Source organism: Podarcis gaigeae (genome assembly GCF_964106915.1).
Source record: "Podarcis gaigeae genome assembly, chromosome: 3".
NCBI lineage: Eukaryota > Metazoa > Chordata > Lepidosauria > Squamata > Lacertidae > Podarcis > Podarcis gaigeae.
In genome coordinates this window covers 24,653,425-24,670,287 of record NC_139680.1, presented here as the reverse complement: position 1 = coordinate 24,670,287, position 16,863 = coordinate 24,653,425, and the positions used below count along the sequence as shown (strand labels likewise).

Below are 16,863 nucleotides of genomic sequence, written 5' to 3'. Positions count from 1 at the left end.
ACCACTCCTGCGTTTGAGGAAGGAATGTTAAACTTGGGGGAATTAGAGTTTGAAGATGGAGTGCACTTATATCCAAGATATGAAAAAGAGGAAAACTCTGTAATGGAGGTCCCACTTTCACTGCCCGGCGTTTCCAGGTATAGGAAGAAATGCTCCATAACATACTGCTATGCTTAAGTCTAAGATCATAACCAGTACATTGAACTAAGCCCAGATACCAACAGATACCCATTGCACCTATATATCCTAGTTTCAACCAAGAATAAATGAGCTGGTACTTGTCTGCACTGATTAGCTGACAGTTGCTTATGAGTACATGTTATACAATGACAGATAATTAACTCAGCATGTTATTTCTACTTGATAATTTATAAGCAGACTAATATTATTTGTCAGTATGTGTATTTACTGTTTTCTTACACAATCAGGAAGCTGTGGAATGCAGTGAGTTCTTAAATTGCCCCAATGCCTACTGTGTTATCTGTTACATAACTTGAAGGTTAATTGACCTGTTTTCCCCCCCTTTCCTTTCATCTGCTCTTACCTATAAATTAAGCATCCAGCACCACTTTTGTAAATAAAAAGGTTATTGGCCATGTTCTGGGAAAGAAAATCCTTAGATATTTATTGCTTTTTTAATAAAACTGCTGACTAGGAAGCATTGCTCATGTGTTCAATCTACTGTGTGGTGGGCAGCAAATAATGGTGATGGGGCCGCAGAGGGTTGTGGATACAGCTCATCAAGTGGAAAAAGGATTGGATCTGAAAATTCTATTGGCTAAATTTGTACAGAGTTGAGATTAACCGAAGCATCACATTTGTCAAGTTTTGGAAAAATGCACCTGATCCCATAGACTTTGTTGTTGTTGTTTAGTCATTTAGTCGTGTCCGACTCTTCATGACCCCATGGACCAGACCACGCCAGGCTCATGTTAGTAGCTTCGAGAACACTGTCCAACCATCTCATCCTCTGTCATCGCCTTCTCCTTGTGCCCTCAATCTTTCGGCAATTCGGCTCCAGGGACCACGCATTCGCTCCATAAGACGCACAGACATTTCCCCTTACTTTTTAGGAAGAAAAAAGTGTGTCTTATGGAGCGGAAAATACGGTACATACCTTTAAGTGACTGAAATGAAACTAGTAGATTTTCATCAGAATTCCATTGGATTCTGAGCTCCTCACTTTCATATACAATTATGCGTGGAATTTTCATACCATATATGTGGCATGTTGCCCCCCCCCCGCCACCTTAATCAATGGCTCTCAAAATACAGTGGTGGGTGATTTATTAATTCTGCTGAATAGTAAACTTTAATCGGTTAATAACCTAGTAAATGCTGCCACAACCCAGCAGACACTTAGGATATCACCTTAGATTTTTAAGATAATGGGGGAGGGGGGAAGGAGACAAAGAAAGCATCCGGCAAACATTAAAGAGAGAAAGAGCTGCCAGTTCCCACAGCTATTCCTGGGGGTAGGGTGTGTGAAAAAGGGCAGCGTTGAGCAGCTTTCTGGATGTGTCACCAAAAGTGGAACTGAATAGGGATGTTCTATGCTACCAGTTATAGGAAAAACTTAAAGAGTGAACCTCAGCCTGAATGTGAAGTGGGCTTTTCACAAAGGTCCAAGCAGGACTTGAATGTCATTACATAACAAAAGATGCAGGTGGGGTCATTCCACCTCTACCCCACTGCATTTCATGTTGCAGTTGCACATCCTTGTACATATCAGCCCGGTGGGTATGTTTCTAGGCAGTTTGTCCATAGCAGAGAGTGGAGAGTGGGCATGGATGTCGTCATATGGCTTCCATTTTCAAATTGGATGGAAGCTGGTTAGGGAGAAATGCGTCAAATCACAGTATTTCTCAATAAACCATAGGATAAATGTGGACAAACCAGTGGTAGGAATACCTTGAGTGCAGAGTAAACAGGAGTGGGTACACAGCCTTAGTAGCTTGTGTTTTTTTTGACCTTGCTGAAAGGGAGAAGCTTGCACCTCTTCAGAAAATGCAAAACTAATGCTTGGTCTACTCGAAGCAGGACATGCTTTTTGAGTGGCATCTAGTCACTCTCAAGGGGCGATTAATGATTCAAGTCCATGTGTTGCTTGAAATTGAGGTGGCAGGGGTTGCCAACTCCCAAGAGACTGCGATCTTCTCACAGAGTTAAAAACTGGCAGTGATCTACCCCCTTTTGGGGGCTTCAGGTCAAAGTTGTTGAGCATTTTGTAGGAAGGAAAGCCCTGTTTTTTGGAGTTCAGGTCACGGTTGCTGAGCTTTCTTTAAGGGAGGAGGGAAGTCCCGGTTTTGGGGGGTGCAGGGCAAAAACGTTGAGCTTCTTTTAGGGGAGCCAAAGTTGTTCAGCTTCTTTGGGGGGAGCCACTGATCTTCCAGTGATCTACCACGGACGTCCAGTGATCTACCATGGACGTCCAGTGATCTACCGGTAGATCACGATCTACCTGTTGGACGTGCCTGAGATATGGCAATAGGTGAATAGGTGCTGGGGATCAATTGGGCAACTACAACCTCCTGCTTCCAATTTGCTTGGGATTGCTCTATGGGGGCATTCCCTCGATTACTACAATCGCTTTCACCTCACAGAGCAAAGCCAAATTCCTGGGGCATGTACAAAGGTCCAGCTGAAGCAAGCTGCTTAAGTAACGATTATATACACCTCTGTCTGAAGCTGCCTGAAAAGGAAAAGGAAACACATCTTAGAAAATGGTGGTGATTTAATTGTGCTTCTGGACTATTTCTATGTGCAGGGGGTGAGTTTTGTGCCCGAGCATCCAAATACATATCTTCTAGCATTCTGAGATGGCAGTGTCTCGGGATGCCTTTTCTCCTACAACTAGCTCTTTGGAGGGATACGGTTTAGTTATAGGGGTGGGGGTGGGGAGTGGGAATCCCAATCTAATAAATATAATTCCCTACTAATAAATAAGAAGTTTTAAGAAAGGTTTAGGGGCAGCACCAGTATTTATATTCCAGCCATTTATTTTAGCAATACAGCTCTCTTGCAATGCCGATTTTGTAGTCTTCAGCTGCTGCTTGCTCAGACCTTACAGAATGTTACCATGAAGATGCATAGCCATTCATGGCTTTCAGCCCTGTTTCTATGGAAATGGGACCAGGAGGTTTTTTGCTGACAGAAGTGATGGCAAGTAGTATCTTAATCTCCATCTAATCCACAGCTGACTAATTTACCCGGTGTTAGATTTCTTATCTAGTCTTCTCTCCTCCTGAAAATTATAACAACATATTCATCTTCATCACCCGTGACCTTACAAACTCTCACAGGATCTTCCTCCCAGGGTAAAAGGAAGATGCAGAGGTAGGGAGAGAGGAAGAATGTGGGTGAATGGTTTTACATGCAAAGATTGGTTAAGAATGAGGATGCAAAAGGTAAGCTGGGGCAAAGGGCTTTGAAGGAGGTGTTTTGCAGAAGGAAAATCGTATCTTGAGTCACAGGACTGAAACAGCTCATAAAATGTACACCCTGCAAACAACTTCTGGCAGCAATGTTATATATATCCCATTGGCACTATCATCTTATATACTAAACGTGAACTCAAGTCTCCTTATGTAGCCAAAACCAGTGCCGCCTACACACAAGGGGAAGATAGCAGCAGGCTTGGGGGAACCCTGAGATTTGCAGAAGTACAAAACATCTCAAGAGAAAGAAAAAGACCAAAACATCCCGCCAAAAACTGAGCGCTCTCCATGGCCACAGAAAACCAACTGTTTACTTTCGTTTTTGTGTGTGAAGTGTATGGAACTGATTATCCTGCAAGAGGGCATGACTGCTTGGCCGAAACTCTGAATTCCCCATTGCAGCATTTTGTTGCAGCTCCCATTTGCTCTTTCTGTTATTATTATTTATTATTATCTTTATATCTCGCCATTCATCTGAAGATCACAGGGCAGTTTGTGACATGCCCGACCTGATCCTATTTTAGGCCAAGGAAGTCTGAGTGACCTTGGGCCACTTACTGCACCATCTGTTACTCTTTGCTCAGAATAATTGGAGCCAACCATTGTTTAGATATTGTGCAGAAAGGTTCTAGATAACCTGTACATATTGCCCCCCAAATCCTACAATTCCTTGACCCAATACTGACTGTCATTAGTTTAACCACAGAGAAGGTTTAAGGTGAAGCAACTCATTAGTTCCTGGCTTTGTTAGGGGTAAATAGGAGAGTTTTTGGACAGCTGGTTAAGAAAGACATATGCCACAATATCACTTTGCTGTATGCTTTGCCTTGTTTCCGTTGTACAAAGAGTCCACTTCAGGACATCTTATCTAGTATTCAAAGTCTTCCACGTTACTGACCCTGCTTGTCTTGGTCATCTTTCGGGACCATGACCTCCCAGAATATCCATGCTTCATTGGATCTCTGAAAATGTTTGACATTGATCCATTACCATATGGGGATGACTTTTCAACATAGGCCTTGCAACCTCGAGCAACTGATGCCCAACTGTGGAATTTGCTCAAGCAAGAAGTACATGTGTCACATACATCGGTTAAGCGCCTTATCTTGGGATTTCAATGTAAGAAAAGAGTTTTTGGCACTGTTTCCCCGCAGTAATCTCTTATTGAATCGCCAAGCCCTTTCAATCGTATTAGCCACTGTCAATCTTGTAGGAAGTTATGGTAGGATTTTTATTTTTGTATGTGCTTGTTTCACATTTCGCAGAAGGAAAGGATATTAAAAGAGATGTGATATTATGACTTACTTGGAGAAATCTGTTTAGATATAACTTTTGGCAGACCTCCAGGTAGTTGTAAGAGGAAGCACAAAATGCTCCTTAAAGTCTTCTCCACCTACTGTTTTGTGTGCATGTCTACCTGGATTAGGCACGAAAATGTCAGATGTGTGAATTGTATGTCTCTTTCATTTATTGGCTTCATTGCTAGTTTTTGAAACCAACCCACTATTTTCTCAGGCTATTTCTTGGGGCAGGGCTCTTAGATTATGATGAAAACTTTGAGCTATATGCCCTAATATAAAGAGGAACAGACCTGGTTGTTTACAAAAACACTTCCCAGTCCTTGGTGTTCTTTCAATTTCTTCAAAACAATCTATCAATGATATTAACCAAAATGTATAAAACAAATTGCCATGCATCCTGAAGGCTGCTCTTCTTTGTTATTTGAAGCCTTAGGTGACTTAGAATGGATTGCAACTATCCTAGCAACTATGAGAATCTGCATTGCTAAATACTGGAAGACTGTAGCAACTTCTCAACTAAAACACTGGTTGGAGAAGACATGACAAGTTCATTGAAATGACACATTTAGGACGAGAACTTAGATACCAACAAGAGAATCAGTCCATAGAATTCTGGATTTTCTTCATTCGTTATTGGAACAACATTTAGCCCTACAATCAATTCACTTTTAAGCTTTCCTGCTCTCTCTCTTTCTTTTCTCGCTGTCCCATTTATCCGTGTCATCTGCTTATATTACTATTGTATCTTATTGGATTGTCACTCTACCCCTCCAGAACCACCATGATGAGATGGAAGCCTTTTTTAAGCTTTAAGATTTTTATTTTATTTTAAGAAAACAGGAGGAAGGATATGTAAGTCCCTGCCCCAGTGACATGCATTCAGGGTTAATTACAGCAAAGTTTAGGTAAAGGTAAAGGGAACCCTGACCATTAGGTCCAGTTGTGGCCGACTCTGGGGTTGTGGCACTCATCTTGCTTTACTGGCCGAGGGAGCCGGCGTACAGCTTCCGGGTCATGTGGCCAACATGACTAAGCTGCTTCTGGTGAACCAGAGCAGCGCATGGAAACGCAGTTTACTTTCCCGCCAGAGCGGTATACCTATTTATCTACTTGCACTTTGACGTGCTTTTGAACTGCTAGGTTGGGAGGAGCAGGGACCAAGCAACGGGATTTCACCCCGTGGTGGGCATTCGAACTGCCAACCTTCTGATTGGCAAGTCCTAGGTTCTGTGGTTTAACACACAGCGCCACCTGCGGAGTTTAGGATGTTCTAAAAGCTCCGCCAAAAACCTGCATCCCCCTTGGCATGAGAACAGGAAGGGCACATTCAGTGTTCTTCCATGCCACATCATTTTACTCCTATTTTGGCTTTTGATGCTAAATGCCCCCCAAATAGATCATTTTACTGTGCAGATTATGCTTTCCTCACAACCATCTCTGCTTGTAGCAGATGTAGATTTCCAGCTGTGGCAACTCATAACAAGGACCAACATCTGTAGTGATGGCATATACCCAGGATAATTCCTGCACTTGCTTATGATACAAGCAGAAGTCAGCATGGGCTAATTATAGTGACACCCTTAGCTGAAATGGTCATATTTGCCTGTTCTCAGAACTGGGATGATAGGAAGCTCTGTGTCATCTTATTTTCTTTTGAACCTCAAGGTTAATGAAGGCAATTTTGTCTTAACTTGCATTAGATCACTTTGGAAAGACCGAGAATGCCCTAAAACAGATTAATCTGTAGCTCTACGCCTCTGAAGTATTACTGGTGGGGTTTTTATGTGTGTGTGTGTGTTTTTAAAAGAAAACTAATATACACTGTCAGCAACACAAGTTGCATCAATTAAAGTTTTATAGCCTGTGTTGATGCTGATTAACTACGAAGCGAAATGAAGATGGGAAATGGCAGGAATGATTGATGTTTTATTTAAAAGGCACAGTTTGTTTATTTAGTGGTTCAATTTAATTCGCAAATAGGTGCTAAGGCAGTATATAAATCATACTGAAGCATCTACTTTGTATGGATGGGCTTTTTGACAGCCAGTTGTGAGGAACATAGCGTCGAAGTGCTTAGCTTAAAACACAATGTGCCAAGTTCAGTAATAATAGACTTTGGGTGTGTGAAAGTGAGAAAGTGCTAGCTGCAAAACCAGGCCCAGTATGACATCTCTGATGTCCTTGAGAGAGGGTTTACTTCTCCCCTTACCATAACACCCCAGGAGATTACTGATAAACCTGACGCAATGTTCAAATTCACACTATAACACAGTATAAATAAGTAGGAATACTAGAACAAAAAAAGGGAAGGAAAACAAAAAAGAGAAAGAGAATAAGAAAGAGAAATAAAATACCAACAACAATCATAATGAGCCTAATAAAGTTCAGAATTACATAGTTATATATATAACCCTTTATCACCATTTTATCTCAATCTTCAATTCACATACAGAGAATTGAGTCCTTCCAGCTCCCACCTGGAATGGCTTTCCCTTCCTCAGCCTCACATGCTAAGGAAAACCACTCTAGCCTGCCTCTCACAAATGTCCCTCCCTCTTCTGTCTATCACCTTTCTGTTCGTATCTTCAATTATCCCAAATATAAGTCTTCAGGTATTAAATATATATATATATAGATAATATTTATAGAGAACTATCAAGAATTAAGTTCATGAAAAAGGCCATATGTGAATGTTTAGAGGGGTGTTCATTTTCACAGCCTGGCAATACATTCAGTGGCAAATGCATCTTTTGAAAACCTTTTTCTTGGTAGAATAACTCCATAGTGGTAGATACTTAAATGGTGGAATACTTAAATGGCAGTAGAATACGAATCCTAAGTTGGTGGAAGAAGAAGAAAAGCTATACGGGAGAAAACATTGAAACCCCAATCTCCTCCAGAAATAGTGAATTAAAATAAATCAAAACCAGGTAGCCATGATAGGCAATTACTGCAAAATTCACAGTAAAATAATACCAACAGGTATACACACAATGCTGTTGATTAGCTTACCAATCACTCAGAATTATTCTTTAGCCTCAATTCCAAGCAAACTACATATGGTAGAAAGAGCTGCTAATAGCTAAAGCCTAGGAAACAAAAGACTTGGAATAATGGTCACATCTGAATGGGATAGTGATAAATTACTCTCCTTGACATGTGGGCTGTTTAAAATGTATTATGGTGAAAATGAGATGGGGTTCCCTGCCTGTGTTTGAGAATTATTCAGGTTATTACAAAAAAGATAAAAGGATCAGGGGCAGACTAGTTTGAAGTTTAATATGACTAAAGTATACAGACTCGTACTAGGTATTTAAATAAGTCAAGTTCAAAAACTCAAGGTGTTTTACATTATCTCAGTGATTTTTTTACAACAGCAGTTTAGGGCAGTATAATCTTTTTAATTTAGGATGCAGGGATTTAAGGCTGAATGATGGGACATTGCCTAAACTGTCATGCTACAGATAGGTAGCCGTGTTGGTCTGCCATAGTCAAAACAAAAAAATTCCTTCCAGTAGCATCTTAAAGACCATGCACACGAAAGCTCATACCAAGAACTAACTTAGTTGGTCTTTAAGGTGCTACTGGAAGGAATTTTTTTGTTTTGTCATGCTACAGCAATGGTGGATACTAAAGTAAAACCCCATAGAGTTGCTGATACTTTATCTGGTAAGAAGTTCCAAACTAGGTTCCAGGTGAGAGAACTGGCAGAGATGTTGTTGCTTCAGCAGGCAGGTAAGGAAGTTAGGAGAGGGGCTGGGGGAGGAATAGGGCAGACAGGTGGATTAGGGGAAGGGATAGGTTATAATTGGGGAATGGAGAAGGGATCTGGACACTCTGTTGTGCTTGTGATGATGCCATGAAAATGCAGCCCAACCCAAGGAAGGCTCAGAAACAACCAGGCTGCTTTCAGACTGGTTGTTTCTGAGTTAGTTAACTTGGTTCAAGTTAGTTAACTTGGTTAACTAACTGCAGTTCCAAAGCAAGTCCTGAAACTGATTTTTTTTGAAATCGGAAAGAAAATTGTGTCACTCTGACATACTGTATTTTTTGCTCTATAAGACTCACTTTTTCCCTCCTAAAAAGTAAGGGGAAATGTGTGTGCGTCTTATAGAGTGAATGCAGGCTGCGCAGCTATCCCAGAAGCCAGAACAGCAAGAGGGATTGCTGCTTTCACTGTGCAGCAGTCCCTCTTGCTGTTCTGGTTTCTGAGATTCAGAATATTTTTTTTCTTATTTTCCTCCTCCAAAAACTCTTGTGGTCCTCTTGTGGTCTGGTGCGTCTTATAGAATGAAAAATACGGTAGTTTGCAATGATATAAATGGTGAAATGGAAAGTATACATGAGAGTATCGGTGCGTGACTCAGATGCATATTGATTGTAGCAATGGTACGAAAAGCAGAGGTTCATATATGCATGCACATAAATATGGAGCACTTTGATATACAGTATTAACAGTTGAGTCCATCTTGGCAGACATTTTTAAATCGTATATCCTACTTTAAAATATGCCTCCATTAGAACTTCATATGGAATTCTGCAATCTCCTGTGTCTAAGCAATTAGAACAGTTCGGAACACTCTATTGAATTGTATTTGGTGACTTCATCTTCGTTTATGTGCTTGGAATTTGTGACTCACTGGAATTAAGTTACAGTGCACAAGAAAATGTATTGAAGTTGCACTGTAGGTGACAAACATAAGAAGGATGAAAACCTGCTTCTCAGAAAGAGACAGATTTGGAAAATTGGCCATTGTGTCTTGATGCCAGTTTCTTATTCGTCTTACATAACTTTCTAGAAATGGCAGTGACAGTTCTAACTGCTATAAAGAATTTCTCTCAAAACACAAGCTTCAAAAACAAATCAAGAATAATTCTGTGCTTGGAATAAAGTGTTAACTGATGATGCCTTTTAATTTTTTTATTTAACATATACACCTTGATTTTATTCCATCTTTTTCCAGCCCCAAAATGATGATGAGCAAATCACTTTTATTTCAGGAATAAATATATAGCACAGTTTTAATGGTATGGTGACACACGATTGTGTGTGTGTGTGTGTGTGTGTGTCTGCTGAGTTTATAATAGGTCTTGGGGGAAGGGAAAATCTTTTCAATTTGTTTCCCAGTGGTAAAATTTTATAACATTCCAACTTGTTGCTATAGAAACTACAATAGCAAGAAGATACATTAATCGGATGCACTGTATTTTATGTGCCTCTATCTGCTGGGTTATGCATTTTATTAATCTCCAAAGTGTGTTGATACTAAGTGTCATATGTTGCCATTTGAGCACCGTTTTGAAACTTCCCCTTCCCCCTCCCCTCCCCCCCAAAAATTATGGGCATTGAAATATTTTAATAGCTTATACTTTGCCATTGCAGGTTTCACCCTTGCAAACCATTAGTAGATAACAGCCACAGCGATCTACTGGGGTATGTTATGCTAATGCTTCTCTGTTTCACAGGAGAGCACGAAAGATTTATATTTGTTCAGCTATTTCAAAAGATGAAAAGCATCCAAAAAGCATTAGAGGTTGTTATTAGCAATGTCCCACAAAAAAAATCCCTTTCTTTAATGTTTCCAGTGTGTTGCCATGACCATCCAGCCACTTAACCACTTTCTACACTCATTTATTGGTGAGTCAGGTAGGATAATGAAGCTGTATTAGCATGGATTAGTTGCTCATTCATTAAGCTTCTTTGACTATTCTTAATCAGTGTAGTTGGTGTGGTGGTGTCCTCATGGTTCTGGCAGTGTGTGCAGCATCTGGGGGTAAGAGGTGGTAGCCCTCACCGTAATTTCCTCCTACACTAGGAAATGGTTCTGAACAGTGTTCAGATTGTGATTACATAAGTAAAGGGCGGTTATTATTCCACATTCATCTGGAATAATTTTGCTTATTTTAATAAATTAACATTTTTACAAAGCTTTCTCAAAGATTGCGCAAACTGAGTTGCGGCACCTCTCAGGTTGGCATTCCAGGAGAATGAGGGAGGTGTTCATGGTGGGTTCCAGCACCTCTTTTTCTAGCACTGCCTATATACTGCTTAGATTTCTGGATTCCCCCACCCTTTAAACTCCACATTTCTAAAAAGTTTTTGATTTGTTCTATCATTGAAAATTTTTCTTATGTATATGCTACTTTTTTCACTGATGGTTCCCTTATTAAACACCCAAAGTGTGGATGGCATACATCAGTATATGTGCATCTTTGAACACCTGTGCAGGTATATGTATTTCTTCCACACCTTACGCTTTACTGTAAGGAAACACATTTCCCCCATTTGCTGTAGTAGTGGATTTCCTACATTTGCAAGGGAAAGACTTTTACTGTATTGTCAAACCTCTATGATACTAAGTATGGAAAAAGCCAGAGAGAGGAGCTCCTTTTAATCAGACTTGCACAATATGAGGCCTAATAAGCCAGGTGCAGCCGAATAGCCATGCATTCTAGCTTGATGCAATCCAGTTTCTACTGTTTCAGGAAGGCAGGTACCCGAGGAGTATGTTTTCACAAACCTTTTGATGCAGTTCTTGCATTAAAGCTTCCCATCACCTTTGATAACGGTTTTATAGTTGATGTTTTAACTGTGTTAAATGATATGTATTGACATTTTTAGACCTTGAAAACAGACCTGGTAAAGAGAGCACTGCTGTAACTTCCTATTGCTCAGGTCACTCGGGTGAAAAACGGTAGGGGATGACCAACCAAGCCAAAGGCAGCACCCCCAACCTGCCAAGTATCTACTGGGCAAGCATACAGGGTTGGACTTGTGAGGCTATTATCTTATTACCTTGGGCATGGTCTGAGTCAAGTGCCTGGATGGAAGATTGCTTGGGGAAACTTGAATATGTTCTGCCTGGGGTTCCATCATGTTAGCTAGGTGAAATATGGACCTTGAGGTTGTAGTGGATAGCTTGATGAAGACGTTGACTCAGTGTACAGTAGCTATGAAAAAGGCAAATCCCATTCTACCTACACAGTATCCTGCTAAACACCAGTTGCTTGAAGCCTCGGGGATGGAGAGTGTTGCTGAGCTTAGGTCCTGCTTGTATTTACCCTACAGACACCTGTTTGGTCACTGTGGGAACAGGATGCTGGACTTGGATGGACCATTGGCTTTACCCAGCCAGCTCTTCATATGTTCTTATGGAATAAGATGATTCAAAGTTAGCAGTAGGAATTCCTCAGCTACGGATCACATTGTACGTTTGCATGCTGGTGACTGTTTCATTTTATAGCAGAAGCTTGAGTCTTGTCTGAGCATTTATCATGATGCCTAACACTGCGCTTAAAGCGTGACTCATTCATTTTGCACATTAAAAATGAAACGGAACATGATATGCCCCCAAGCAACATCTTATTGAATCAAATGTGAAATTAAGAAATGTGTAAAAGCATGTCAATTTCTATCCTTTAAATACGTGAAATTGGTCTTTAGACAGTGCTTAAATCTGACTTGGTATGTATGCTCTTTCTCGTGAGGTCTTAAAAAAAATATTTCTATTAAAGTTGTGTTTAAATTTATCAGCTATAAAAAGCACTCTTCAAGGTTGTGTTGAAATTTCTCGGGAAAGAATTATCTGTTAAAGTTTTGAGAATTTTCTTTTTTGAACTCCTCCAAAGCTGTTTGAGAATTACAGTCCTCTTCTGAAGAATATTCGATGACATTCACTATCTGTGAATAGGAGGTGAATTATAAGTGCAATTGTGGATCCAATTGTGGATTCTAATATTATTTAATATTGTTTTAATGCTGTTGAAACTTGCAATGGGCTTGACTTCCAGTTCTGATTTCTTTCTTTCTTGCCCCTGTCAATGACTGAAGAATATTTGGCAGCATACCCTCCATCCAAATTTTGCATCCCACAATTTTGAGAGGTGATTTTGTGTTCATAGTTTCACCCTATAGCCTCATCGGTCTTCATGGTGATATGTTGCCATTCTGGCTCATTTGACTACAGCCATGTAGTTAGAAAGAAACAGCTGTCAGTTAGGCAGAAAACAAATTATAAAAACAGCTGCTGCTGCAGCAACAACAAAAAAGTAATAAATGAAAAGTCTGGTGCTATATTTCAGCCCCCCCCCAACTATTTTCACACCAGAAAATTCAATAATATGTATTTATTTCATTTGGTTTATAAAAAAATATGCAGGTACCTCTCTTCATAAAAAGCAGGGTGGTTTACAACAGTCATACATAAAACCATATCAAAAATTTAAAATTAGAGATCAGCTAACTATTACAGAAGGATATTTTCTTAATTGCCAGCATCAGCTTGGCAGCATAGAAATCTTTTCAAATATCGAATGAAAATATTGACTGTCTTTGACTTTTTAAGCACTGTAGTAATTACATTCTAATTTGGATTTATGAAACCCATTGAAGTTGCTGATGCTGTAATGATCAATAGGAAAATCCATTTTGGGAAAAGTGAGTAAGCGTGTTCTGAAATGATTTTGGGGGTCCAGTGACATCCTACACAATATCAGGACTATTTGTAAATTTGAGTTAAAGCGTTGAAGTCTGTAAATTTGAAGCAGTGGCAGCGGAGAAGCATAAAAACTGAGACTTGGGGAGCTCACATAATATATATAATTCTATGAAATATGCTCAGGCCCAAGAATGAGTGAGTACCTTGAGCAGGAAGAGAGCAGGCTGACTGGGTGAAAACCAAAGAATACAGCAGCTGAAGGCTACTAGTGTGGTGCAAAGGGAAGACCTGGTGGATTTATATGGGCCAATGGCTTCTTACTGGTCCTCATGTGTCACCTGACTTCCCAGGCCAGGAGAATAATGAATTGTGGTGCTAATGCGCCTGCTGAAATTCCCTTGAGTGTCCTGATGAGGCAAGGAGCTCATGGAAACCAGCAGAAGATGAATGACACTGAGGAAATGCTTTTTGGTGCCTTTCTGATAAAATTACAAACTTCAAAGTTTTATAAAGGCACAGCAGTGCATATTGCATGGAAGAGATGCTTTTTGCTCGAGGCAACAGACTAGTAAAGAACAATATTCATTGGGAAGCAAATGGGTGAGCTGTATATCGGTATTACACTAATGGTCACTCTGTATGAATGACTGCTATGAGTTTGACTGCTAGAGAGTTGTTGTTTTTAATTAAATAACAGAAACAAAGCAGGCAAGAATCAAGCAATGAATGTTAATGGCTGCCATCATCACCTCAATGGCATAGAAGTAAAAGGGGATGCACATTTCAGACCGTACTTTTCCTTCTGTTAGACGCCCCCGTGTATAAGATCCCCCCTATTTTGGGGGACTAAATTTTAATAAAATGAGGGGAGATGGCCCAAAGTGGTTGAGCCTCTCCCCCCATGCAGCTGTGGGACGGAAACACTCCCTAGATCATTTCCCGCGCACAGGTAGGGAGTGTTTCCCTTGCGCAGCAACATTGAGGGAAGTTGTGCTCCAGCCAGCCAGCTGATTGGCTGGAGGGCACCTTCCCCATGCCACTGCACATGGGAAACGGTCCAGGGAGTGCTTCCTGCGTGCAGTGGCATCGGGGGAAGTTGCATGCTGTCAGCCAGCACACCCAGATCGCTCCCCACTCACTGCAGCGTCGAGAGAAGCTGTGCGCCACTAGCCAGCACCCCCAGATCGCTCCCTGCATGCAGTGGCACCCCCCCATGCCACTATCCATGTATTGGATGACCCCAGTTTTTTGACATTATTTTTGTGTCAAAAAAACCTCATCCAATACTTTAGACAGTTGTCATTGGAAACCAGGACCAGCTCAACCATGAGGCAGAGTGAAGCAGCCGCTTTGGGCAGCATAAGCCCCAAAGGCTCCCTGCCTGTCCCGCCACCTCCACCACTGTTGGAAAAGCTGCACCAGCATTGGTGCTGATTTACAGCACCGTCTCACCAAAATCTTACAAGATCTTACCTTCCATGCCTTGGTAAGGGATGCTTTGGAGGCTGTGCAGCAGCAACAGGGCAGGGCAGCACTTCTGTTTCATCTCAAGCAATAAAATGGGGAATGCCACCCCAGTTGCAAACATGCCTTTGTACTGATTTCAGTGGGGCATCCTGGATTGCACCCCTTTCTTTCCTCAAACGCTTTCAAGTAAAGTAGCAGTTTCATTTTTTATTTCATGCCATCTAAGATAAATACTCAAGCCAGCTTTGACCATGGTTGTGATTGGTGACAAGTAAAATCCATAATCCCCCCCACCTTTCAGCTAACCAAAAGTTTGGAGGTGTGAGCAAGCCTTCTCATGATTTCATGAGAAGTGCTTGAAGCGTATTATTGAAGGCAGCTGTTCAGTAGGAGGAAGTGGAGGTGTCTTAAGTAGAAACACAGCAGTTTCACATGCACAAACTACTATTTTTGTTGCACATTAATATGCAGATTCTGAAAAGTTAGATTGAATCCCAAAGGGGGGAAAAGTGGAGTGGAATGATCTCTTGCCAAATAACAATAGTATTTTTGTAACCAAATGTTCTTGCATTGTTGGAAAAACTGGCACCAATATGTGCATCCCAGGCTAATCTCAGTATGATCAGGTTGTATTTTTATTCTGATACATTCACAAGCTTATTAATAGATATTCTCTTGGACACAGGACTGATTTCTCATTCTGTACCTTAGGATGTATCAAGTAGGTGGAAATTCCCACACGTTAACAGCCCTTTCTGTCAGCAGAATTATATGCGAAGAGCTCTTTTGTAGGCGAGAAACTGGTTTCAGGAAGTACTTTACACAATGAAGTCCAGCATTTTAGCAGTGATATATGTGGTGAATTGCCATTCATGTTTGCAAAAGATGGCTGTGAAGAATATGCCTTCCTTTTCCTGTGAACATTCAGAAGGTTAGGATCAGACACAAGGGGAAAGACAAATATATACCTGCTTTGTGTAGTAAGGGACAGAGCCACGTGGCAGTAATGCCAGCCTGCTAGGAGAAATGGACTGTCATGCCGTATCCAGAAACAGATCTGCTTAAGTTTAGTGATGCAGAATTGGAAGAGGACCTACCAAATTTAGAGTATTGTGTGGCAGAAGACCAAAGAACGAAATGGTCTTCTCTATTGACAGATACAAAAAGGTCACCCAATCCTATATAGCTCATGTTTTGTTGCTGCTTCTGCTGTTTTATTACCTGTCCTTCAATAGCAGGGCAATTTAAATTGTTTTAATATTAACAATTTAAAATTCTGTGTTAAAACAAGTCACAGTCCTGAAAACACACACCTCAGATGCCAAAGTCAAGAGCAGAGAGGTGCTGTGTAAGTATGCGATAAGGGAGACATTTTTTAACTGGCTTTTCCTGGACAGATGTACACCTGTGGCTTTTCTTATGTTCTGTTTTGTTATTGGCATCCATCTTTTTCGGGAGACAATGAAGGAGTGCCCCTTTGGGTGTGAAGTCAAACAGTTGGAGAGTTACAGCGCCTGCTGTGGCAGGATAGACATGTTTTGTGTGGCAGCTGGGGCAGATGAAGGCATCTCTCTGCCCTCCTCCCAGTGGCCATTCTTCCTCTGGTCACTGTTATGGATACATGACCTGACTCTATGTCTCCAGGTGCTGTGGTTGTCTGCAAGGGATTCCCATACAGCAGGGTTGATGTTGATAGCCTTCATGTTTTGTTTGCAGACATCTTTGTAACACAAAGTTACAAAGGACGAGAATACAGCCCTGTTTCACACTGCTCTTTATAGGGAAGACATCTAAGGATAGACCATCATACTGGATGGTGCCACGCATGTTCTCTTGGAAGGACATGGTCACCATGTGAACCTTAGGTGGGCATCCTGTCTTGTTGAGCAGTGTAAAGAGTCCCTGTTAGCTGACATGGTCAAAGACCATTTTCAGGTCTATGAAGGTGACGTACAATAAGTCCAGAGCTCTTATAACATAGTAGAAGAAAAATGTGCTGATCAACTGTTTTGCTTTTCCAACAAACCATTTCTGGTTGGATTCCAAAAAACACAGAATCCCAATCTGATTTTGTTGCAGGGGGTAGGCAGACAATAATCTATTTTGGCTAGTCATGGAGCACCACAATCTTTGTTGCAGCTACTAACAGTAAACTTGCTGAGATTTCTTTAAGCTAGCTGTTGACTTGAAGGTTATGTGCAAATTCCTATATGGCGGTCA

General features: G+C 41.0%; 1 protein-coding gene across 4 annotated transcripts in view; it reads left to right on the top strand.

Moving 5' to 3' along the window:
* The window catches only part of DLGAP2 (DLG associated protein 2), a 395,404-nt gene that overhangs the window by 54,584 nt on the left and 323,957 nt on the right, over positions 1 to 16,863 (top strand). The window lies entirely within an intron of this gene.